Source organism: Phoca vitulina, unplaced genomic scaffold (genome assembly GCF_004348235.1).
Source record: "Phoca vitulina isolate PV1807 unplaced genomic scaffold, GSC_HSeal_1.0 scaffold5, whole genome shotgun sequence".
Classification (NCBI taxonomy): Eukaryota; Metazoa; Chordata; class Mammalia; order Carnivora; family Phocidae; genus Phoca; species Phoca vitulina.
The window spans coordinates 57,103,882-57,128,676 of record NW_022589708.1 but is presented as its reverse complement, the minus strand read 5'-3'; the positions used below and the strand labels follow the sequence as shown (position 1 = coordinate 57,128,676).

General features: G+C 39.8%; 1 long non-coding RNA gene across 1 annotated transcript in view; it reads right to left on the bottom strand.

The window, feature by feature from the left end:
- Positions 1-4,799: 4,799 nt before the first annotated feature.
- LOC116631646 overlaps positions 4,800-24,795 on the bottom strand; it is a 672,682-nt gene continuing 652,686 nt past the window's right edge. The window contains exon 3 of the long non-coding RNA XR_004299229.1: positions 4,800-4,986. This is a non-coding gene — a long non-coding RNA (uncharacterized LOC116631646). The remainder of the gene's footprint in view (positions 4,987-24,795) is intronic.

The window sequence follows — 24,795 nt, the reverse complement described above, 5'->3', positions numbered from 1 at the left end:
ACACACTAGATTTTGGGTGTATTTTGGTCCGTTAGAAGAAAGTGCCTCCCAAAATTTTAAAGAAAAACTTATATATGTATAAAAATAAGGGTTGATATGATGAAGGGATGGAATATGACTGTAAAGATGGAAATTATAAAAAATTTTATAAAAGGAATTGATAAGAAGTTGAAAAAAGAAAGAAGAGGATTTAAAAAAAAAAGAAAAGGGAGTGAATGTGATCAGGCAGGAGAGTAGAACAAAACCATACACTAGAGATTTAGGGTATATTTTGTTCTGTTAGAAGAAACTATCTCAAAATTTTAAAGAGAGAACAACTTATATATATATATGCCAAAAATAAAGGTGACTACTATGAAGGGATAGAATATGACTCTAAAAATGAAAAATAAAAATGTTTTTTAAAAAAGGGATTGGTACGATGTCAGTTGAAAAAGGGAAAAAGAAAAATTAAAAAAAAAAAGTTAAAAAAAAATTAACTTTGAAAGACTAAAGAATCCTGGTAAAAAAGCCATGGATTCTATGTGCATTATTCCCCTAGAGCTGGAGTTCTGCCGTTCTCATTGATCGGTAAACTTGGTCTTGGCTGGCTGTTCTCGCTGATCTTCTGGGGGAGGGGCCTGTTGCCATGGTCCCCAAATGTCTTTGCCGGAGGTGGAATTGCCCCGCCCTTGCCAGTCAGGGCTAAGTAATCTGCTCGGGTTTGCTCCCGGGAGCTTTTGTTCCCTGCAAGCTTTCCGCACAGCTTTGGAGGACTAGAGTGAAAATGGCGGCCTCCCAATCTCCGCCCCGGGGGAGCCGAGAACTCGTGCCCCGCTCCTCAGTGAGCCCCCAGAGAAAAGCAGTCAATCAATCCCGTCTCCCCGGTCTCGGCCACACTCCGTGCTCACCCAGCCTGTGACCGAGCGTTTCTATCTCTGGCACCCAACTCGGTGTGGAGTCTCCAAACCCAGCAGATCCCTGTGGTGCACTCCCGCACTGCTCCTCCTGGGGGAGGAAGGGGAGTCTCCCCAGATCTGCAGCTTGTTGGGTCCCTGCTGGAGGAGCAGTGGCCCGACTATGCCAACCCCGAGCTGAGAGCCTGCTCCTTGGCTCCATCTCTGCAGCTGGCTTCCCCGCTCCGATACCTGGGAGCTCTGCCACACTCAGGCATCCCCGGTCTTTCTGTGACCCTGAGGGTCCTGAGACCACACTGTCCCGTGAGGGTTTCACCCCCCGCTTAGCCACTGGAGCGATGTCCCTCAGTGGAGCAGACTTCTAAAAGTTCCAATTTTGTGCTCCGCTGCTCTATCACTTGCCAGAAGCAGCCTCAGAGGCCCCCTCCCCTGCTGTCTATTCTCCCGAATATCACCTCAGATTCACCTCTCCGCACGTCCTACCTTCCAGAAAGTGGCCGCTTTTCTGTTCAGAGAGTTGTTGCTCTTCCTTTCTTTGATCTCCTGTTGAGTTTGTAGGTGTTCAGAATGGTTTGATCCCTATCCAGTTGAATTCCTGAGACCAGACGAAATCCAGGTCTCCTACTGCTCTGCCATCTTGCTCCATCCACTCTATGTATGTTTCTATGTGTTTATGTTCTGTCTCTGTTTATCTACATTATCAGTTATAGACTCATGGACCCCTATTTTATTCAGTGGGTTGTAATCTATAAATATTCTTACCTGTTTAGATGCTCAGATTATTCTAGCTTTGGCCAGTAGAAACCCCTTTAAGCTGACCAAACTGGCTCCGATGTCTTTTTGACATGTTCCCCATTGTGTGTGTGTGTGTGTGTGTGTGTGTGTGTGTATTTGCTGGCAACACTTCCTTACTTTCTAGCAAGGCAAGATGTTTGAGGCTCATGTTGCACCTACTCTTCCCCAGACCTGGATTTATAGTTTCCAACACTAAGCTAATTGAATTAAATGTCAGGGAGTATGGCCCAAGTAGTATTTTCAAAGAAAACTCCTGAATAGTTCTGATGCTCAGGTAGCTACGTGAATACTATATTATTTGATAAAAGGGGTTATAAAATGCCTCATAATTATGTTAATGATCAGATCCCCTAGCCCTATTATTAGTTCTTCATTCCTGCAGGACTCTGTTTTACACTTTCAGACCATCAACATGAAACCCAATTACCTTCAGGAAATGTCACCTTACTCCCTGGTCAAAACTGGGACAAAGTGGTTCTCTCTTCTGTGCACTCCTTTTTGCCTGGTTCTAGTCCTGCTTTACCTCATTGTCTTTTATTCCCACCTTCAGGTGCTTATTGTTTCTTGTTCTGTTCCTTCCTCTGACCCATCATTTGCCTGCATAAAGAAGGCATAACATATTTCAGGAAAGGAACAAGTTGTTGGATATCAAGGTTTATTCATTCAATAGTCAACAAATATTTGTGGGTTAGTCTGAAACTTGAACTTGCTGGGGGTTATTTTTAAAATATGCATGAAATCAAGTTTCCTCTTCCTGGATGGCCAAGAGCAACAGGATTCAAAACTCACTATGATTTCTTTCTCTCCCTTGGTTTTGGTTTGAGTGCTTAGGTGTTCATTATTGAAGAAATCCTCTAAAATGACTGGCAATTGATTATAATGTCTTGGCTAAAAGGTTAACTGATAGTAAAATTTGAGTATGCGCTAAAGAGCACCCGTCCCCTGGCATTCACTTAGCTTTTCTATTTGCTTCCTCTGCAAATACTCCATGAGTAAATTTTTGTATGTAATTACTGACTAGAGATAAGGGGCAGGTGTAGGAAAGAAGGATGCACAAGACCCGAATGTGGAAGTTGGTAGAAGTGAGGCAGGCATTAAATACTTAAGACAAATAAATGTCAAGTTAAATCCCGGTGTCCAGGGAGAAGGTGGCCCAAGAATAATAACAGATGAAAATGAATCCTCATGGGAGTCACCACTAAAAAGAATTTTTGATATGAGAAATTAGAAGGCAGAAAGAGCCTCCCTTGGAATCTTGATAGACATCCTAGATTCATGATGTGAAGCATAAGGAAAACTAGGAGCAGGGTACTGCCCAGATATAAGGCTGGGGGGATCAGATAGCAAAGCAAACCTATTGCTTTGTATATCCAGAGGGCCTGAAATATGTTTCCTGGATTTTTTTTTAAAGTTTTTTATTATGTTCAGTTAGCCAACATACGGTACATCATTAGTTTTTGATGTAGTGTTCAACGATTCATTAGTTGCAAATTTAAAGTAGAGTCATTCTGGTTTCAGGGGGTCCACGCTGAGGGCCTCAAGGGGAGAAAACCCCACAGCAAGATGTGTTCCTAGCTCTGGACTCTGCAAGAACAATGGGTTGCTGTAACTACTTGACCGTATAAAGCCTGAGCAGTCCTTATACCTGGAGAATAAAGCTTTGTTTGTTTACACAGAAACTTGCACAGCCACAGTTGACAAAAAGCCACACTAGGGAGATTGTCTGTTGGCCAAGGAGTGTGCAGATCTATTTGATCTTGTTTCTTCTTTAAGCCTTTTTTCCCCAGGAGACAGTAGTAGAGCTTCCTGAGCTGCTATAAGGAAATGTAAGTTCCATTTACACCAGCATTGAGGAGATTGAAGGCTAGGTCCTCTAACCCCCTGCAGATCTTCCACTTTCAATCATTTCCCCGTCATGGAAATACAGGGCACTCTTTCTCACAGTCCTAATGCCTATAACTCCCCATGATCCTCACTGTACAACTCTGGCTCAGACGAGGCAAGAACAGAAAAACAATTGGCCAAGATGCAAGTGTAGCCAGGAAGTGTGTGAAAGGCAGGAGGGGCATTAGGGCAGGCAAGTGGATGCCTGCTCCAGAGCATCTCTGTTGCTGTGATCTGGGTTAAACTACGAAGCTGGTCAGAAGAGAGAAGGATGCAATAAAAAATAACAGGTGGCTAACTGGAGTCCTTTGCGTTGTGGGACAAGTTCCGCAAAGCTCCTGAATAACGGAGGTCTTTCTACCTGCAGGCAGTCGGAGAGCAGGTAAATGCTTTGCTAATATGGTTAGAGACACAGCTCTAGAGAAACCCTGAGGGCAAATGCAGATGGCGAGGCTGTCATTTAGCAAAGGCAGAGTTTTGAGAAATGAAATGTTGTTCCCATCACAGTTATAGCTCTTCCTTCATTGTAAATTAAATGAGCTCATGGCTTCCCAAAATAAACCATAAATAATTTGTAGATCATCTTTTGATGAATAATAGCAATCCTTAGAAGAGATGAAATACAAAAACGTGCACTTCTTAATAAAGGAGAACAGTGAAATTGTTTGCTGGTTGTTGGATGACAGCCTGTAGAATTGATGTGCTCTTAATTAGGGTATGTTTGGTGTGTCAGGCTCAGAGAGGAAGGTTTATTTTCTGTATTTTGCTGACTTGCACAATTCCCCTTAAGAAAAACAACAGCAACAACAAATCAGTTACTGAAAGCCCCAGCTAACAGCATTGGTTGAGTAATTCACTTTTCTTGTCATTTGTGTGTCCAAATGGCCTGAGCCTGGGGCTGAGTCCCCATGACTGGGCAGCATCTGGGTCCCTGGGTCAAGTGGTGCCTCCCCTCCCACCTCTGTCCTCTGATCCCTTCTCTCCCAGCAGGAGCCCTTTGAAGTTACAAGCTGAGTCTCCTGTCAATGACCTCACCTCAGGTAGATGTACAGAGCTGTCTCATAAAGAGATTTTTAGGATTTGTGGCATTTGCTTTGAGTATCCTCTGAACAAAATGTCATAGGGGACAAATAATCAGGTTTTATAAAAAGGCTTTATAATTATATATTGGTTTTATTTAGAGACCATCCATATTTAATATTATCATTTAAAAATATTTCCTCTTGCTCTGCTCACTCAGATTCAGGTGCCTCTGCTCTTCAGGTGCAGCTCACCCCTTGATAGCTGCTGCCGGCCTCCTAGAAACAGGGTCCAGGCTTTCTCCCTAGGGGAGGGACGGTGGATGTCATCAAATGCTCAAGTAGTGAGTTCAGGAGAGGTTCACATCTATCAGAAGCCTTCACTCTGTGTGCTTAGAAGAATAGAAAAAAATAATAGAAAAGAGAGCACCTTTAAGAAAGATGGACGTAGTTGTTGAAAGCATCTTTGTGTTGGCTGTGGTTCACTTTATATGCATAAGTATGTGTACTGGAAGTAGCATTCATTGATCTTTCTGTTGGGGTCAGTCTCTAGCACTATCCTAAAAGAAATATAATTCTAGCCACATATGCAATTTTAAATCTTCTACTAGCCACATTTTAAAAGTTAAAAGAAACAGGTGAAATTAATTTTAAAAATTTAACTTAATGCAATCAAAATATCATTTCAACATGTAATTAGTATAAAAATTATCAGTGAGATATTTTATATTCCTTTTCTTTATACCACGTCTTTGAAATCTGTGTATATTTTACACTTATTTTTTAATTTTTCTGTTGCAAGTATTTCTCTGTATTGCTAATCCCCTTACTCAACACAATTGCTAGTGGCTGAATGCTATTGAATCACAGAAAAGTACTGGAATTTTTCATTTTGGGCTATTACAAATGACACAGTATTGTATCTGAAAAAGATAGTGAATGAGAGAACTCTTTTCCTCATTTGCCAATCAAAGATTACACAGGTACCCCTGGAGTTTGGAGGTGGGGGAGAGAGAGAGAGATACAGACAGACTGGGAGATAAAGTAAGAGAGTTAGACCCTGATATGGGAAGCTGTGTGCATCTTTCTCATCTGGCATTCCTACGTGCCAAGTCCTGTGCAGGGGTGGGAGATGAAGGAACCTTATTCCTCTTTAAATTTTGAAATCCAAGAGTAAAGGAGATAAATGGCACCCTTGGGGGTCTTTCTGCTCTGGAGGTGCTTGTTCCCATGGAAGTATCCTTGAGCCATGACAACTCATCAGAACAGAGATGGTGGCATGCAGCACCTTGGGCAGATGGGTCTAAGTTTTCTCTGCCTCCAGTGGGGTGTGGGGAACTGTCAGATATTTCCTTGGTCGTAAAAAGTGGTTTGAACGAGATGCTGAGAACAGGAAGGACCCAGAAGTGGCCATAGGGTCATGGCTGGGTAATGCACCTGAAGATAGCAGTATGGACAGTACAATTCTGATGATGAGGTGGCTTTCCAGTAGACACCAACATTAGGAGGTGACCGTGACTTTCATACAGGCTATCATAGAACAAATTAAGATAGAGGAGTGGATCACTCCCTCCTTACCAATGTTATACCCTGCAGGATAAGGTGTGGAGAAAATTCTAAAAGAAACTTAAGTTTTGAACCCCAAACAGTTAAGAGATCACTGGATTTGACAGACTTCACTTGGAACTGAGTAATTAAGTATCATGCCATCAGTTGGAAGTGTAAATGGGTAAAACTGGAAATTTAATCTGGTTATAGAAAAATAAAGACATGTTTGTTTTGGAAAATAAAAGGGGAGAGGGTGAAATGCTCAATCTTTAAAATATGCATTACTTCTGTACTTCTTGCCATGGCTATATTTTTCAGAGGTGAAACAAAAATAAATGACTTCGATTGTTCAGGCACTGCAGAATTGTATATGAGTCCCAAAGGTGATTATTTTCTTTGAGAAACATAGACAGTAACCAAACACAACTTATTTCAGCTGTCTGTATCTGACATGTCATTTCAACTCTATCAAAAGTTTCTGTTTTTCTTGAAAAATAGTTTCATTTATCTCTTTTGGTAGCAAAACAAATTAAGAAGTCTTTCAAGAGGAACAGGATGTGGAAGCTCACTGAGGCAAAGTAAGCTGGACATGAGGTTCAGAGAACTGTTAATAGGAGAGTCATCTTCACTGAAAGTTAGCATAATTGAGATGCCCTGAATGTGTCTTGTGTAAGTGACAAGAAATTGGTAGTAAATATGAATGTGGCTTAACTCCGTTTCCATTATTTGTTGATGATTTACTTAGGTTATTCAAGTATTGGATGGCTGTTTGGGGGGGGGGCAGGTTAATAGCCACATCACCACAGTTGAGCATACATTCAAGTTCAGTGCAGTACAGAATGTCAGAACAAGTGCAAGATGCAACTTTTTCCCCTGTAGTTTGCCCTGCGTGGAAGACAATGTGGACAAATGATGTGTCACGGAGTTTTAGAGGAAGGAGCTAACATCAGAACATCCAGTCTAGTGACTTTCAACCTTTCAGACCCAAGAACACTTACTTACAACAAATCATTTGTAACACACCTGTCCTACCCTAAAATAAGATTCATAGACAAATAATTTATATACATGTAATGTATATAAAATGTCCTAACTAGAAGAGAAAATGAGAGTAATTGGTGATGATACATATTTCAATACTAAATTCACAGGCATGGTGATGGAAGACATGCTGAAGTAGCCAGGAACTTGTACTACTTACAATGAGTAAGTTAGATTCCAAAGAAGATCAGGAGCCATTCTATACAATGCAAGTGTAGAAGCACAGGTAGATATTGGGATAGAAACTAGTAGGGCCATTATATATTAAAACTACGCAAAAAGGGGTGCTTGGGTGGCTCAGTCGGTTAAGTGTCTGCCTTCGGCTCAGGTCATGATCTCGGGGTCCTGGGATTGAGCCCTGCATCCGGCTCCCTGCTCATCGGGGAGTCTGCTTCTCCCTTTGCCTCTGTCCCTCCCTTCTGCTTGTGCATGCTCTCTCTCATTCTCTCTCTCAAATAAATAAATAAAATCTTTAAAAAAAACTATGCAAAAATATTCTGTTTTTATATGTGAAACAAGTTCTAGGCTAGTTAATTATAATAAAGCCTGCCACGTACCTCAATGTCAGAGGGACATTAGAAAGTCGTGCAGGATGCAGGACAACTCCTGATTGTTGCCGACTATGTTAAGCCTTGCAGAACATCCAGCATCCCTGTCCACACTTGCTAAATGCCAGTAGCACTGTCCAATCCTGTGACAACCAGAACTTCTCCCATGCATGGCCCAAATATCCCCTCTACGGGTAATGCTGCCCCTGAGGAGAACCAATGATCTAGTCTAATCCTCTTGTTTTATAGACAAGTAAATTGAGGACCAAATGACTGGTCCAAGGTCTCTCAGCTGGGTAGAAGCAGAACAAGGAATAATTCCTCTGATTCCTGCCCAGAGCCTTATCAACTTGGGCTACATTCCTTCCTAGTGCTCCCAAAACATTTTGGGAAGTGGAAGGTCAAATTAAAATTCTTCCGGTTTTTGGAAGAGGGGACCAGAGCATGCATTCTGATATTTTCATGTAACTTAGGATTACTGGAGGAGGCTTGATGAAGCTAATGGAGTTTATGATAGAGGAACTGCCCTGGCATCCCTCCCTCTCATAAGCGCCTCTTGGAGTTGTCACTTCCTCGGGTCCATTTCTCACCATATCTGCTTTGGGCAAGGCTCTGCTTTTAGGCAATTCTTTCCTCCCCACAGGAATAAGCAACCCGACACTGTACCAGTCATAGCCTCTGCAATATTAACAACATGAATAATAGTTTTCTACTGCCCTATGGTAGTTTCATGTGTATTATATTTTTGTGTTAAGTACAACTCTCAGTAAAATACTACTGCTGTATATCTACCTACTATGTGTCAGGCTCTGATCTAGGCCCTTTTGCAGCTTGATTTATTTTCTTCATAACATTTAAGGTAGGTATTATTAGTCCCAATTTTCAAATGAGAAAACTGATGCTTAGAGAGGTTAAGGATGGAAGGACAGAAGAAAGAACATCCCAGGTAGTTAACAGAGTCTCCAAAAAATCCTGAAGTCATATAGTAGGGGCTAGTTTAACTAAGGTCCAAAGAATTTGTAGAAGAAGAATTGGAGTTGTTGTTCTCTCTCCCTCATTGTGTCATTCCTTCTGAATCAGTTTTATAACCTCATTTCTTCCATCCTGTTGACATCAGATTTTCTGAAAGAGGGTCTCCACACCATAAGTACAAGTTTGAATCTCTTGCAGTGTGTCTCCACACCACATTCTTTGACTTCCCTTTGGTTCTCGGCTTAGAGGGTTCTGAAGCTCTTGACACAAGACCCCTTCTTCTTAAGTCTTTCATCTCTCCAATGTCTGTTCTTTGTTTCTCCTGTTTTCTTCCAGCTTCTAAATTTACGTGTTCTTCTTATCACCGTGGGCAAAGAATCATTTCCTACAACCACAGATGCCCTTCTGTGCTTCTAGACCATTGTAATTTGTTTGAATGGAATTAATTAGTTGATTCACATAAGACTTGGTTCCATAAAAGATTTGAGGCACCTTGTGCGATGTCTCTCCTGAGCCATGATTCTAATTTCCAAACACTTCCAGGGAATCCTCATCGAGTGATGATATTGACATCTAAAACTGGGTATGGTCAAAGTGGAATTTACTTTTCTTCTGTAAATAAGCTCTTATACTTTTTGATTTTTTTAAAAAGATTGTATTTATTTGACAGAGAGAGAGAGAGACAGTGAGAGAGGGAACGCAAGTAGGGGGAGTGGGAGAGGGAGAAGCAGGCTTCCCACCGAGCAGGGAGCCCGATGTGGGGCTTGATCCCAGGACCCTGGGATCATGACCTGAGCCGAAGGCAGACGCTTAATGACTGAGCCATGCAGGCGCCCCTACTTTTTGATTTTTCTTCTTCAGAATACCATCATTATTCCCTCCAGCATCCTGTTAATAACTGCTTCATTTATTATCTCTTCATGTTTATTAGGTCATGGGCTAAGTCCCAATGGTTTTAGCTTTTTGGAATCTCAAATATTTGTCTTCCCTCTTCCATCTCATTGCCACTGGCCTGCCTTACTGTAACCAGTTATAACATTTTTGTTTCTACCTACCTCCAAGCCATCTTGGACTTTGCTTCCAGAATAATTATTATAATGCTCTTTAAACCCACAATGATGGGACGCCTGGGTGGCTCAGTTGGCTAAGCATCTGCCTTTGGCTCACGGCATGATCTCAGGGTCCTGGGATTGAGTCCCGAGTTGGGCTCCTTGCTCAGCGGGGAGTCTGCTTCTCCCTCTGCCTGCCGCTCCCCCTGCTTGTGCTCTCTCTCTGACAAATAAATAAATAAAATCTTTTTTAAAAAAGAAACCCACAATGATTCCCACTCCTCCACTGCATATATATTTAATGGAATAATATTTTTATATATTAAATATTTTTTTCTTTCCCTTGATTTCTTCTTTCTCCTCATTCCATCAGTTAACCAGTCCTCTTGCTCATTGTCTCAGGGCAGAGATGAGGGAAAACTAAAAACAGAAATAACCAAGGAGTCTTCCACATTTCCCCCCCCAAACCCTAAGCCCTAGAATATAGAGAGCTCAGCTTTTTTTTTTTTTTTGTAAAAATCTTTAATGGTTTCCTGGTCAAAAATGTGGAGGAGTCAAGATTGTCCCAGACTAAAGAGCAATTCAATCTGGGCTAGAGGGACAAGATGTATGGTGATGGTGGTAGTAGGAAGGACATGCTCCACTTTCCAACTAGTGCTACCAGTAGTTGCAAAGACTCAGAGAAGTTTGTGAACTTCTAGAGAGAGGGAACCTGGACTTCTCAGCATCACTGCTGGGGATATGGAGTGGTAGGGGTGGCCATATGTTATATTAGACAGATAAGGCAATCAGTCTTTTGAAGGAACCTCAGGGGCTGGCAAGTTGGGAAGGAATATCTTAGTAATAAACTGGACAGGAGACTCAAGGAGCCAGTAGTCCAGTACCTTCCCAATGCCTGGGCAAGATGCAAACCCTGAACTCACCCTCTCAGGGAGAGAAAAGGGGAGGAACACTGGAAAAAAAAAAAAAAAAAAGATTCAAATCTCTGGCCAGTTCAGGAGAGTGGGGCTTAAACTAGAAATGAAGTTGAATGATTGAAATCAAGTTATATTGCTTACCTGTGGAAGTCTGTGGGCTAAGATGCACAGTTTCACACAAAATTAGGTATAAAATGTTTAAATTGAGTATGAAGCCCTGTAGAATGGTGCTTGAGTCAATGTTTCTAGTCTTACTTGTTTTTTCCTTTTTGTTTTGTAACTTACATTTTATTTTGACGAGTCTGTTTACAATTCCTTGGTCATGTTTTCCTGCTTCTGCTGCTTCGTTGGCCCTTCTCTCTGCCTAGAAAGCACTCCTCCTGCAACATCCCCTCACCCCAATCCTACCAGCTTTTCAACACCTTCTTAAATGCCATCTGGTTCACAAAAACTTTGTTGTTTCCCCTTGCTTAACTCACAGGCATTTTACACATCCTTCTCTGGCCTTTGCTAGACGAGGAACTCCAGACTCCACATTTACACTCAACTCTAGTGTGGGTACAGCAAAGCCCATGGACTTCAGCATTGTTTGTGCTCATCCTCACAAACTACCACTACTTAAACTACCACGACCTGTTCTCATGACCTGTCCACCATTGATAATTAACAGGTAGAAGGTAAGAAAGGATGAGTTTTATGGTGACCATTCTAGATGATCATTTAGTGCAGGACACCCTTGATCAGCTTAGAGGATAGAGGAGGGGAGTAGTTCATCAAATGAGCTTGAACAATGATCTGTAACCCAGTTCTGTTAACTTGGGCACAAGAACAATGGAGTTTAAGTGTCATACTCTGAATCTAACATCAAAAGAGTCTCTGTAAAAAATTTTTTTTTTTTTGTAAAAATCTTTAATAAACCTGTTTCACTTAGAATTTTCCTGATCTGTGATCTGAATGTTGGGTAATTGTTAAAGCAGCAACAAGTGTGGCTCCCCAAATCTACCAGGAAAGATTGTTGTCCAAATTGGGGATATTTCTAAGGGCACTCACCATAATCTGCCTCATGTCCTGGTAATTACTTGAGTGTGTCTCCTATCATTTGATTATAAACTGTTTGAGGTTAGAGTCTGTTTGCCTATTTTTATATACTTATTAATTGACTTGTAGTTAAGTGGTCAGTAAATGTCTGTTGAATTGGATTCTTTCATATCATTTATTAATCCTATTTGTTCTTTTCATGAATCATTAATTTTTTTAACTAATCTCAAAATGAGTTGAGACACCGTACATTAAGTGCCTAGAAGAGACCATAGTAACAGAGACTATTTAGGGTTTTCTGAAACAGTCTCATTTTATGTATTCTTTCCCCCCCTTTTCAATAATAGCACTTCATTAAATGTGAAACCATATGCAAACCATTTGTCTTCATTTGTAAGATTTTCACATAAATTGATTTGTCAGGAAAAGATGGCAGAGGAGTAGGGGACCCTATTCCAACCAGTCCCTGGAATTGAGCTGGATATCTACCAGACCACTCTGAACACCCACGAAATCAGCCTGAGATGTAAGAAGTTAGATCTGGATCTCTACAAACAGAATATCAGAGGCAGTTGGTTTCAAGGTACGAAGCAGGGAGCCATGATTCTGCAGGCAGATATCAGAGGATAAACGGCAGCAGGAGGGAGCCTGGCTGTGGGGATCCGACAACGCTGGTGAGCGATAGCCTCCTGCGCTGGGGACAGGGCACAGACTCGAGACTGGTAGTGGCAGGGAAAGGACTTTAGATGGAAACCAGAGTGGCAGGGCCCTGCATTCGAACTGGGAGTGGCTGGCGGTTTTAGAAGCACAAAGGGCAGAAACATGCCCAGACCTGGAGGCAAGGACTGGGAGCACTGTGGAGGGATGCACAACCCAGGACGCTGAAGTTTATAGCAGCACAGACAGAAATGGAGATAGTGTAGCCTGGAGAGCTCACTGAAGAACAGACTGCAATTTCTCTGCTCTGAGGCAGAGGGTTGGAAATGGTCTCTTCTGCTCTGACTCTTGGAAAAGACATGGAAAGCCACCAGGGAAAGCCACCAGAGAACAAAAGCCCCAAAAAACCGGTTTTCACTGAGCCCATCCCCTGCCACAGGGGCCAGGGCAACTCTGCCCAAACAGGGTTGCCTGAGTAACAGGACAGCAGGCCCCTCCCCCAGCAGACAGGCTGGGAGAACAATAGGCCAGCAACCCTAAGGTCCCTAGAAAACAGGTGCATCTTGCTTGGGTTGTGGTCAATAATTTGGACTCTATACATTCCCTCACCACCCCTCAACAGAATGACTGGGAGGAGGAACCCCCAAAATAGGAAAGACTCAGAGATTATGATTTATGTCACAGATTTACGAATGGATACAGATATAACCAAGATGTTGGAGATGGAATTCAGGCTAGCAATTGTGAGGACAATAGCTAGAATGGAGAAATTGATTAATGGCAACATAGAGTCTCTAAAGGCAGAAACAAAAGCTGAATTGGCAGAACTTAAAAATGCTATCAATGAGATCCAATCTAATCTAGATAATCTAACAGTTAGGGTAAGTGAGGCAGAAGAATGAATTAGTGACCTGGAAGACCATTTAATAGATAAAGGGAAAAGAGGAGGCCAGGGAAAAACAACTCGGAATCCATGAAAATAGAATCAGAGAAATAAATGACACCATGAAACATTCCAGTGTCAGAATTATTGGAATCCTGGAGGGGGTGAGGAGAGAGAGAGAGGACTGGAAGATATATTTGAGCAAATCGTAGCTGAGAACTTCCCTAGTCTGGGGAATGAAACAAACATTTGTGTCCTAGAGGCAGAGAGGACCCCCTCCCAAGATCAAGGAAAACAGCCCAACACCCCGGCATGTAAATAGAGAAAAAGCAATAAACTCGCTAATTTTAGAACCAAGGAAACCATCTTAAGAGCAGTTACGGAGAAGAGATTCCTTACATACAGAGGGAGGAACATCAGAATAACGTCAGACCTATCCACAGAGACCTGGCAAGCCAGAAAGGCCTGGCAAGACATGTTCAGGGTACTAAATGAGAGGAACATGCAGCCAAGAATACTTTATCCAGCAAGGCTGTCATTTAGAATGGATGGAGAGATGCAGAGCTTCCAAGACTGGCAGAAACTGAAAGAATATGTGACCAATAAGCCGGCCCTGCAAGAAATATTAAGGGGGGTTCTATAAAAGGAGAAAGACCCCAAGAGTGATATACAACAGAAATTTACAGGGACAATCTATAAAAACAAGGTCTTCACAGGCAACAGGATGACAATAAATTCATATCTTTCAATAATCACTTTCAACGTGAATGGCCTAAATGCTCCCATAAAACGGCACAGAGCTACAGATTGGATAAAAAGACAGGACCCATCCATAGGCTGTCTATAAGAGACTCATTTTGAACCTAAAGATACATCCAGACTGAAAGTGAAGGGATGGAGTTCTATCTTCCATGCCAACAGACCTCAAAAAAAAGCTGGGGTAGCAATTCTTACATCAAATTAGATTTTAAACTAAAGACTGTAGTTAGAGACACAGAAGGACACTATATCATTCTTAAAAGGTCTATCCAACAAGCAGATCTAACAACTGTAAATATGCCCCCAACATGGGAGCAGCCATCTACATAAGCCAACTGTTAACCAAAATAAAGAGTCATATTGCTAACAATACGTTAATTGTAGGAGACCTCAATACTCCACTCTCAGCAATAGACAGATCATCTAAGCAGAAAATCAACAAAGAAACAAGAGCTTTGAATGACACACTGGACCAGATGGACCTCATAGATATTTACAGAACATTCCACCCTAAAACAACAGAATACTCATTATTCTCAAGTGCACTTTCTCCAGAATAGATGACATACTGGGTCACAAATCAGGTCTCAACTGATACCAAAAGATTGAGATTATTCCTGCATATTCTCAGACCATAATGCTTTAAAACTGGAGCTCAATCACAAGAAAAAATTTGGCAGAAATTCAAACACTTGGAAGCTATAGACCACTCTGCTCAAGAATGTTTGGGTCAACCAGGAAATCAAAGAAGAACTTAAACAATTCATGGAAACCAATGAGAACAAAAACACATCGGTCCAAAACCTATGGGATACTGCAAAGGCAGTCCTAAGGGGGAACAACATAGCCATCCAAGCCTCACTCAAAAAAATAGAAAAATCCTGAATTCGCCAACTAACTCTACACCTTAAAGAACTAGAGAAAAAGCAACAAACAGTGCCTAAGCCATGCATTAGAAGAGAAATAATTAAAATTAGAGCAGAGATCAATAATTAGAAACCAGAAACATAGTAGAGCAGATCAATGAAACTAGAAGCTGGTTCTTTGAAAGAATTAATAGATCTATAAACCACTGGCCAGACTTATCCAAAAGAAAAGAGAAAGGACCCAAATTAATAAAATTATGAATGAAAGGGGAGAGATAATGACTAACACCAAGGAAACAGAAATAGTTATTAGAAATTATCAACAACTATATGCCAATAAACTGAGCAATCTGGATGAAATGGAGGCCTTCCTGGAGACCTATAAACTGCCAAGAGTGAAACAAGAAGAAATCGACAACCTGAATAGGCCAATAACGAGATTGAAATAGTGATCAAAAACCTCCCAAAAACAAGAGTCCAGGGCCTGATGGATTCCCTGGGGAATTCTACCAAACATTCAAAGAAGAAATAATACCTATTCTCCTGAAGTTGTTTCAAAAAACAGAAACAGAAGGAAAGCTTCCAGACTCATTTTATGAGGCCAGCATTACCTTAATCCCCAAACCAGGCAAAGACCCCATCAAAAAGGAGAATTTCAGACTGATATCCCTGATGAATATGGATTCCAAAATTCTCAACAAAATCCTAGCTAATAGCATCCAACAATACATTAAAAGGATCATCCACCACGACCAAGTGGGATTTATTCCCGGGATGCAAGGGTGGTTCAGCATTCGCAAATCAATCAATGTGATAGAACACATTAATAAGAGGAGGGAGAAGAACCATATGGTCCTCTCAATTGATGCAGAAAAGGTATTTGACAAAATACAGCATCCTTTCCTGATTAAAACTCTTCAGAGTATAGGGATAGAGGGAACATTCCTCAAGTTCATAAAATCCATCTATGAAAAACCCACAGCAAATATCATCCTCAATGGGGAAAAGCTGAGAGCCTTTCCCTTAAGATCAGGAACACGTCAAGGATGCCCACTCTCGCCACTATTGTTCAACATAGTACTAGAAATCCTAGCAACAGCAATCAGACAGCAAAAAGAAATAAAAGGTATTCAAATTGGCAAAGAAGAAGTCAAACTCTCTCTTTTCACAGATGACATGATACTTTCTGTGGAAAACCCAAAAGACTCCACCCCCAAATTACTAGAACTCACACAGCAATTCAGTAATGTGGCAGGATACAAAACCAATGCACAGAAATCAGCTGCTTTCTTATACACTAACAATGCAACTGTAGAAAGAGAAATTAGAGAATTGATTCCATTTACAATAGCACCAAAACCATAAGATACCTCGGAATAAACCTAACCAAAGAGGTAAGGGATCTATACTCTAGGAACTACAGAACATTCATGAAAGAAATTGAAGAAGACACAAAAAGATGGAAAAATATTCCATGCTCATGGATCGGAAGAATAAACATTGTTAAAATGTCTATGCTGCCCAGAGCAATCTATACCTTCAATGCCATCCCAATCAAAATTCCAATGACTTTTTTCAAAGTGCTGGAACAAACAATCCTAAAATTGGTATGGAATCAGAAAAGACCCTGAATCACCAAGGAAATGTTGAAAAAGAAAAACAAAGCTGGGGGCATCATGCTGCCCAATTTCAAGCTATATTACAATGCAGTGATCACCAAGACAGCCTGGTACTGGCACAAAAACAGACATATAGACCAATGGAACAGAATAGAGAGCCCAGATATGGACCCTCAACTTTATGGTCAAGTAATCATCGACAAAGCAGGAAAAAATATGCAATGGAAAAAAGACAGTCACTTCAATAAGTGGTGCTGGGAAAATTGGACAGCCACATGCAGAAGAATGAAACTCGACCATTCTCTTATACTACACACAACAATAAACTCAAAATGAATGAAAGAGCTCAATGTGAGACAGAATCCATCAAAATCCTAGAGGAGAACACAGGCAATAACCTCTTTGACATCGGCCACAGCAACTTCTTTCAAGATACATCTCCAAAAGCTAGTGAAACAAAAGCAAAAATGAACTTTTGGGACTTCATCAAGATAAAATCTTCTGCACAGCAAAGGAAACAGTCAACAAAACAAAGAGGCAACCCACAGAATGGGAGAAGATATTTGCAAATGACACTACAGATAAAGGGCTGGTATCCAAGATCTATAAAGAACTTCTCAAACTCAACACCCAAAAAACAAATAATCAAGTCAAAAAATGGACAGAAGATGTGAAAAGACACTTCTCTGAAGATGACATACAAATGGCTAATAGACACATGAAAAAATATTCATCATCATTAGCCATCAGGGAAATTCAACTCAAAACCACATTGAGATACCACCTTACACCAGTTAGAATGGCAAAAATTGATAAGGCAAGAAACAACAAATGTTGGAGAGGTTGTGAAGAAAGGGGAACCCTCTTACACTGTTGGTGGGAATGCAAGTTGGTACAGCCACTTTGGAAAACAGTGTGGACGTGCCTCAAAAAATTAAAAATAGAGCTACCCTATGACCCAGCAATTGCACTACTGGGTATTTACCCCAAAGACACAGATGTGGTGAAAAGAAGGGCCATATGCACCCCAATGTTCATAGCAGCAACGTCCACAATAGCCACACTGTGGAAAGAGCTGAAATGCCCTTCAACAGATGAATGGATAAAGAAGATGTGGTCCATATATAAATGGAATATTACTCAGCCATCAGAAAGGATGAATACCCAACTTTTACATCAATATGGATGGGACTGGAGGAGATTATGCTAAGTGAAATAAGTCAAGCAGAGAAAGACAATTATCATATGGTTTCACTTATTTGTGGAACATAAGGAATAGCATGGAGGACATTAGCAGAAGGAAGGGAAAAATGAAGTGGGAGCTATTGGAGGGGGAGACAACCATGAGAGACTATGGACTGTGAAAAACAAACAGGGTTTTAGAGGGGAGGGGGGAGGGGAGATGGGTTAGCCCGGTGATGGGTATTAAGGAGGGCACGTACTGCCTGGAGCATTGGGTGTTATATGAAAACAATGAATCGGGGATCACCATATCAAAAACCAATGATGTATTGTATGGTGATTAACATAATAAAATTAAAAAAATAAAAGATTGTCACATAAATTTTTAATTCAAATTAGTTATGCACTAGATGATGTATCCTAATCCTCATACTGAAAAATAGAACATCTGTTCACATTGTAGATGTCCACTAATGTTTGTTGATTCTGAATCATATTTTCTTTCTTCTTAGAGTTGTGCTTTGCCTATAAAAGCAAGTTGGACAAGGTTCTCCTTTTCTAGATTTGAGTTTACATCACAGATGATGCAAACACATATATGAAGCATAGTTTTTTATTAGATTAAAAGTGTTTCTGATCAGTGCTTTCAACTGCAAAGTTTTAGATTGAAAATGACTTGTCTTTTCCTTGCTTACCAGGGTAATGATAGAATTCATTTTGTACCCTTGGGTACTGTTTGGCTCTAAGAGGTAAAATAAACATAAGGGAGTAAATGCCAATCAGCCTGGTGCCAAATAGGCCTATAGACCTTTGAAGTTCTCATTTTCTAACTGTGCTCAGTTTAGGAACTTTTTGGTTATACCAAGCAGTGATAAAAACCAAAATGTAAAAAACAAAAAAAACCAAAAACAAACCAAAATGTGACCTTTCAGGCTTGAACAGGTACATGGAAACCAACCTTGTTTCCCCCAAGAATGAACCAAATGCCTTCTTTGCCATTATATTTCATGTGGTGTTTGAGCCTTTGGGGCTGTTGGGGAATTTCTGAGACATTCAACAGGAAGTACCAGTCAGATCCCCACTAGAATGTGATTGTGCATGTGTGTATGTATATGTAAATATATGTGACAATAGGGATGTGTGATGACACAAATGTACAGGTAAATGACTTTACCATTACCTGTAAATTTTATGAGGTCAGAGTCTGGGTCATTTTGTTTGCCCTTCCTTTTCCTGTGCCCTGAAAAGTGTAAGTGATTGAGAAAAAATTACTGATGAAAAAATCATCCATCTATAGATCAGATTCTATGTGGGCCAACAGGTCCCTTAAAACTGTGGATGGATCAGAAACATTCAGAGAGGTTCTGAATGTTTTGACATTTAGCAATTGTGATGGTTAATTTTATGTGTTAACTTGCCTGGGCCACAGGGTACCCAGATATTTGGTTAAACAATATTCTGGTGTTTCTGCAAGGATGTTTTTAGGTGAGATTAACATTGTAATTGGTAAAGTAGATTGTTCTCTATGATGTGTGTAGACCTCATCTAATTAGCTGAAAGCCGGACGTGAACAAAAATTGACCTTCTGAATGAGAGGGAATTCTTTGCTTTCCAGGCTTTGGACTTCATTTGTACCATTAATTCTTCTGGGTCTCAAGCCTGCTGGCACATACTGCACATTTGGAATTACCAGTTTCCATAATCACATGGGCCAACATCTTACAATAGATTTGTTTCTATATCTGTATATATAAATCCTATTGTTTTGGTTTCTCTAAAGAATCCTGGCTAATATAGCAACTGTGTAATTGTAGGCAAGTCATCTAGTTTCTCTCTCTTTCCTCTTCTCTAAATATGGAGATAATATTTGCTCTTCAGAGTTAAGATTATATATGATTGCACACATGAATCAGATGCCTGTGGTTAAAACGTGATTCTAAATGATTAAAGATAGTAACTCATTTAACCTTAATAAAAAGCCAATGAGATAACTTATACCTATTTTATAGACAAGGAAACTGAGGCACAAAGGCATTCAATAGCTTGCCCAAGTTTACATGGTTAGCAATATTATATGTTCACTGAAACCCATGAACTCTTTCCAAAGCACACCAAAAATGTTACATTTCCTGGTCTACCCTGTAGTCAGGTAGGGGCTATATGACTGATTTCTAGTTGATGAAGTGTGGACAGAGATGATGTATGTTATTTCCAGGCCTGGTTATAAAGCACAGTCACAAACCATCACATTCGCTTTTTCCGTTTCCATGACCACATTGAGGTCATTTGTTGAAGGAGTCAGAGCTGTGAGATTAAAGAAACATGAGTCTCTGACTCATCCCTTAGGGAAGAACTGCATAAAGAGCTGCTCCATGAGAAATAAATTACATTGTACTTTGCATGATGAGCAATAATTTCTCACTGAATCAAACTTCTGAGATTTTACGGTTTGTTAGCCCAATAGAACCTCATTTAGACTATCTAATAGTGTGTTAGTTTTGGGGTTTAAATCAAGGTATTCCAGCTGTAGACATTATTTCCTTAACTGGTGTGGTGCAGTGCTTTTCAGCTCTAGGCACATGGAAGGCACTTAAAAATATTAATTCTGATTATTATCTTGCCTTTTGAGAAGTCTTCATGATGTAAATAAAGTAAAAACATTTGGGTATTTTTTATTAAAGTATAATTAACATATAGTGTCATATTAGTTTCAGGTGTCCAATATGATTGCACAATTCTATACATTACTCAGGGCTCATCAAGTTAAGTGTACTCTGTAATCCCCTTAACCTGTTTCACCCATCCCCACCCACCTCTCCTCAAGCAACCGCTAGTTTGTTCTCTGTATTTAAGTCTGTTTTTTTGTTTCCCTTTTTTTCTTTGTTCATTTGTATCTTAAATCCCACATATGAGTAAAATCATATGGTATTTATCTTTCTCTGTATGACTTATTTCACTTAGCATTATAACCACTAGGTCCATCTATATTGTTGTAAATGGCAAGATTTCATTCCTTTTTATGGCTGAGTAATATTCTGTTGTGTGTGTCTCTGCGTATATGACCTCTCCTTTATTCATCTATGGATGCACACTTGGGTTGCTTTCATATCTTGGCTATAATAATGCTGCAATAAACATAGGGGTGCATATCTTTTTGAATTAGTGTTTTCATTTTCTTTGGGTAAATACCCAGTAGTGGAATTACTACATCATATAGTAATTCTATTTTTAATTTTTTGAGGAACCTCCATACTGTTTTCCACAGTAACCAGACCAATTTGCATTCCCCCAACACCCCAACAGAGCACAAAGTTTTCCTTTTTTCCATGTCCTCACCAACACTTGTTATTTTTTGTCTTTTTGATACTAGCCATTCTGAAAGGTGTAAGGTTATATCCCATGGTGGTTTTGATTTGCATTTCCCTGATTATTATCGATACTGAGCATCTTTGTTTTAATCAAAGCTAAATGGGTTTTGTTATAGTTAGATTTGTTAATATGCTAATGTGCATTATGAATTTCCTAGAGAGTGTGAAGTGTTCTTAAAATGACTTGGCTCATAGAACTCTTTCTGTGAACAACACTTAGGAAATGTATTTTGGAAGCAGCATATGTAGCAAGCACTCTGGAGCTACACTTTCTGGGTTCAGATCCCAATTCCTCCACTAATAGTGCTATGGCCTTGGACAGAACACTTCGCCTTTCTGAACTTCAGTTTCTTCCTAGGTAAAATGAAGATAATAGTAACTACTTTACAGGGTTGTTAAGAAATTTTCTTGGTCTGATATTTTAAAAAGGTTTAGAATACTGACTGGCATGTAGTAAATGCTCTGTGTGTATGTGCGCGCGTGTGCGTGTGTGTGTGTTTAGTAAATTAATGAATACATCCTTCTCTTACCTTGACTACTAGTTTTCTATACTGTAAGCCCCTTGAAATCCAGGAGTGCTTTTTTCAATATGTGGAGCTTTACTACCTTAATACCTAGGAATTACTATTAAGCATATACCTGGTGCTTAATAAATGTTGAAGAAATGAATGGAAAAGTGAATCTCATCCCATGATATGAGGTGAGTAATCTGTAACTAAGTTTTTGTTATCTTTATGCAGATCCAAGTTAAAGAATACCCACCTTTTGGCATTGTTATCAATAGATACCTGGTTGAGAAGAATGCAACAAGTAACTTTAGCCCCGATTCTTGTGCTTGAGGTGCACAGGTAAGATAAATGACAATCTCTGTTTTACTTCTTGAGTATGTTACATACCATGTCAGAACTTGGGAGAAGAGATTTTAATTAGTTAAGCAGCAGAGTTAGATTAAGGAATGATAACTAGGCTGTAATTAGTGTTAGTTATTTACCCCAAAACAATATTTTCCCTTGTATGCACCAGTGAGTGCTAATCACAGGTTCACCTTGGTGCATATTGGCCATATGTTTCCAGATCCTTCAACCAAAATTTCTAATTGTTGGGAAGGGAGATTTGAGCTAAAAAAAATGTAATTGATAGAAGGTAAAAAATGGATTAAAAAAAACACTAAGGAACAATACCAAAAAAATGGGAGGCTGAATTAATAAGAATTTGTACTGTATGGAGAGAGGAGGTAAATATGCTACTTCCTAGGCAGAGGCAAAGAGAGAAGTCAGGAGCACCAGGTGGGTTTGGAGGACACAAGAATGGCCTTTCCCACAAGTAACGTATGTGGTAGTGATATTTGGAGGGGTCTCTCACTGGTGATAAGATACGTCCAGACAGTGACATCTGAAAGTAAAACTAAAAGATAATCAATTCAAAACCATTTGCTTGGACTTATCTCTTGTCAGGAAAGTGAGTTGAAAAGAAGAGAAGTTTGTTGTAACACAGTGTTTTCAAATTGGGGTTCCCAGACCCCAGAGACCTTAGGATGTATAGCTTGAGTGCCTAAAAGTTCTATGAAAGAATTTTCAGATACTATGGGTTGGTTTTTTTTTTTTGGCGGGGGTGGGGGGAAGGGAGGGCTTGGGATTTGGTTTTGTTTTTTTAGAGAGAGAGAGCATGCAAACAGGGCAGGGAGGGGCAGAGGGAGAGAGAGAATCTTGAGCAGGCTCCAGCCCCAGTGTGGAGCCAGACACGGGGCTTGATCTCACAACCCTGAGATCATGACCTGAGCTGAAATCAAGAGTCAGATGCTTAACCAACTGAGCCACCCGGGCGCCATAGATACTATGTTTTCACTATGATGACAAACTAACCACCCCTCCAGCTCAACTAACAGATATTTTGAATTATTTGTATGGCCACAATATTAAATGGAAAGAAGATAGAATATGTCCTTCATTTCAGTACCTGGATTTGCTATCAGTCAGAAAAATGGGTAGATTAAAAATGAAAATGAAATGTTTATATTAAGTGAGAGCCAAATGATGCCATGGTGTGCTTAAGTAAGAATTTGAGTAGATAAATGTGGTGGAAGAATTGAGTTGTCATACAGCACGTGGCAATGTAACTCAATAACATTAAAAAATATTAACCAATTATATAAAAAATCTCATCTGAGTATAGTTAACAAACAGTTTCAGGTGTACAACATAGTGATTTGACAAATTTATCCTGTGCTCACCGCAACTGTAGCTACTACCATTTGTCACCATACAGCACTGTTACAATATCATTAACTATATTCCTTATTCTGTGCCTTTTATTCCTGTGACTTATTTATTCCATAACTGCTAGCCTGTATCTCCTACTTCCCTTCACCCATTTTGCCCATCCCCCCAGCTCTTCCCCTCTGGCAACCAGCAGTTTGTTTTCTGTATTTCTAGGTTTGATTATTTTTATTAATTTTTTTTTATTCCACATATGAGTGAAATTATATGGTATTTGTCTTTCTCATCTGACTTATTTCACTTAACATAATACCCTCTAGGTCCATCCATATTGCTGCAAATGACACGCTTTCACCCCTTTTGATGGCTGTGTAATATCCTGTGTGTGTGTGTGTGTGTGTGTGTGTGTGTGTATGCCACATCTTTTTAATCTGCTCTTTAAGATGGACACTTAGGTTGCTCATGTGCTACTGCAAATTATGATGCTATAAACATAGGGTGCATATATCTTTTCAAATTAATGTTTTCATTTTCTTAGGTAAATACCCAGTAATGGAATTATTGGATTGTATGTTATTTCTGTATTTAATTTTTTGAGGCACCTCCATACTGTTTTCCATGGTGGCCGTATCTGTTTACATTCCCACCAATAGTGCATGAGGTTTACTTTGTCTCTGTATTTCCATCAACACTTGTATTTCTTTGACTTTTTCGTTTTAGCCATTCTGACAGGTGTAAGTTGATATCTTATTGTGGTTTTGATTTGCATTTCCTTGATGATGAATGATGTTGAGCATCTTTTCAGGCTGGCCATGTGTATGTCTTCTTTGGGAAAATGTCTGTTTAGGTTCTTTGCCCATTTTAATGGGGTTATTATTATTTTGGGGGGGGTTCTTTATATATTTTGGATGTTAACCTCTTATTGGTTATATCATGTGTAAATATCTTCTCCCATTCAGTAGGTTGTCTTTTAATTTTCTTGGCAGTTTCCTTTCCAGTGAAAAAGTTTTTGTTTTGGTGTAGTCCCAATAGTTTATTTTTGCTTATATTTCCATTGCTAAAGGAGACATATCTAGAAAAATGTCTCTGCAGCTGCTAAGAGATTACTGCATATGTTTTCTTCTAGGAATTTTATGGTTTCAGGTCTCTCATTTAGGTCTTTAATCCATTTTGGGTTTTTGTGTATGGTATAAAAAAGTGGTTCAGTTTCATTATTTTGTATGTGTAGCTGTCCAGTCTTCGTAGTATCATTTATTGAAGAGACTGTCTTTTCCCCATTGTATATTCTTAGCTTCTTTGTCATAGATTGATTGACCATATAAATATGGCTTAATTTCTGGGGTCTCTATTCTATTCTATTGATCTATGTGTCAATTTTTGTGCCAGTACCATACTGCTTTGTTTGATTACTACAGCTTTATAGTATGTCTTGAAATCTGGAATCATGATACTTCCAGGTTTGTTCTTCTTTCTCAAGATAGCTGTGGTTATTCAGGGTCTTTTGGTCTCATACAAATTTTCTAGTGTTGTGAAAAATG